Below are 2,228 nucleotides of genomic sequence, written 5' to 3'. Positions count from 1 at the left end.
AGCGATGTTTAATTTTTGCAGGAAAAATTGTTACGGCCACTTAACGCTTACCTACTTTAGGACGCAAGCGGAACACGGAAAAGGTATATGAAAAAAATCGTTTACCTGCGTCGTGTGGGGTGCAATCGACGGTCTCCGGAGAGACCGCGCGATCAGTAGGTAGTCGGCAAACGAGCAAAATGAGAACCACCGAACCGCGTCGAATATTGTACGCACAGACTTCTCAACTACAGTGGACAAGTGACAATGTGACATTGTTACAAGCGAAGCTCAGTTGTGGATGGCCGCCATTTTGTCGGTTTGCAAAACATTAGCAATTTTGTTACACGAAATGTATTAGGAATAATATTTTTTTCAACGGTCAAATAGAATAGCAAATGACCTATGCAAAAATAAATATTATTAAATATTTTTTAGAAGTGTTACAACATGATATATTGATAAATATATATATATATATATATATTAAGACCATATGCTTAGAAATAATAAAATACGATACAAAATAAATCATAATATTATCATATTTTTGGCATAATACCTACGAAATACCGTACAATCGCCAACCGGCTTTGAAGCTTCAATTCATGACTGGAGCTATCGCCATCTAGTAATAATGTTGATATCAGCTGTGATCGAGCGACATCCGCCGCCGCCGACGCCGTATCACACTACGGTACACGTATTGGCTACGTGGCACTGACGCCGTCCTGTTATCAGTTACCATTGTGTGTGCCGTCGTCCTGCGGGCCAAAACGTATTCGTTTTGTATTCGTTTTCACTGGTCTCCTGTTCGGCGCGCCGTCGGTCGGCGTGTCATCAATGATGTCTATTACGATTTATTATTATTAACGAGTAATACAGTGCGCTATATATATACCTATTACGTTTTAATGTTCTCGTCTTCCGCCGAAGCCGATTTCGATTTCACGTATCGTGAAAACGCGCGTCTCGGTGTTCTTTTTTTTGTGTATTTTGTGCGTCGTTTACCTGCTTACGCCAGGTTGCGTCGCGTTTCAACGACGTGAACTTGTTGATTCGGTACCGGCGATCGCCGATTACAGTCTCGCCGGAGCGGTGGACGCTGACTGCGTCCGAGGCAACGGCGATTTATAGCTGTTGGTCGTGCAGAGTATCCAGATCGGTCGCATCCCTACTAGTTGCTGCTTGTTTTCATTCTGGCTGTAAGCATAATATTGTGCAACCCGTGTATTTCTATGGAACTTCGAGTATGTATAACACATCACATCATTATTTCGCATGTTCGAACGCTTTAAACAGCAGTAGGTATGTTTCAATATTAGAACCCGATGCTGACCGTTAGGTTTTCATACCGTACTGCCACCTGTGTTATTATTTGCAATGTCTAAGGCTTATATTTTTCTTTTTCAGGTATGATAATTCTTTAGCTATTGCTAGATCATTCGAATTGACGACACCTCGCAATGGCTGCAATTTAAAAACCAACCGCGTGGGTCAGCATTTATACTATACCTAGTAAACAATGGTTCACTATTGAGGTAAATATTAGGTACATAATTTATTGATGACTTTATATATTAATGATTCCAGACAGATTGTAACCCATTGTAGTTTGATAATATTATTTTAATCGTACTATATGATGTACCGCGGATCGTTCATACAACTTGTTTCATATAAGATACCATTTCCGATATACATATTTATCAAGGCGAGGCATTTTTTTTATGTTTATAATTTAGGTAGATATAATTTAGGATTTATAACATTGGTAGGTTTTGTTGTGAGAATTTATGAACCACATTAATTCATTATTCAGGTAAACTAAAATGTATACAAGAATTATTGTAGTAGAAGTATGTGTTTAACTTAGTAGAATATTACATAGTTTTTTTTGACTGAACGCATTACCTGTAATGAACAACACTAGGTTTTTTAACAGATTTTCTTTTAATATGTTGGTCAGTTGGAATTGTAAACTAAACACCCTATATCATGTAGTGTATAAGTAATCTATCCACACTGTAGTACAGCAGACGCTGAGAATACATTTTTATAATATGTACTATAGCATATATGTCTTGTGTAGCGTAGCCGGTATACATAGTTAATCGTTGATTTATATTACGCCTCGTAACACTATTGTATATTATAGGTATCATTATACTTATTATTATATTGTAAATATTCAATCTTATTATTATATATCTTAAGCTTCCGTAGTATATCTGTGTACTTCAAAAGTC

General features: G+C 37.2%; 1 long non-coding RNA gene across 1 annotated transcript in view; it reads left to right on the top strand.

Annotated features, from left to right (window-relative positions):
• The first annotated feature begins 749 nt into the window (after positions 1–749).
• Positions 750–2,228, top strand: part of LOC107883272 — a 21,138-nt gene continuing 19,659 nt past the window's right edge. The window contains exons 1-2 of the long non-coding RNA XR_001679167.2: positions 750–1,229; positions 1,393–1,520. This is a non-coding gene — a long non-coding RNA (uncharacterized LOC107883272). The remainder of the gene's footprint in view (positions 1,230–1,392; positions 1,521–2,228) is intronic.

The sequence above is a fragment of the Acyrthosiphon pisum genome, chromosome X (genome assembly GCF_005508785.2).
Source record: "Acyrthosiphon pisum isolate AL4f chromosome X, pea_aphid_22Mar2018_4r6ur, whole genome shotgun sequence".
NCBI classification, from domain to species: domain Eukaryota; kingdom Metazoa; phylum Arthropoda; class Insecta; order Hemiptera; family Aphididae; genus Acyrthosiphon; species Acyrthosiphon pisum.
The sequence above is the reverse complement of the archived record's forward strand: the minus strand, read 5'-3'. Positions and strand labels throughout refer to the sequence as shown.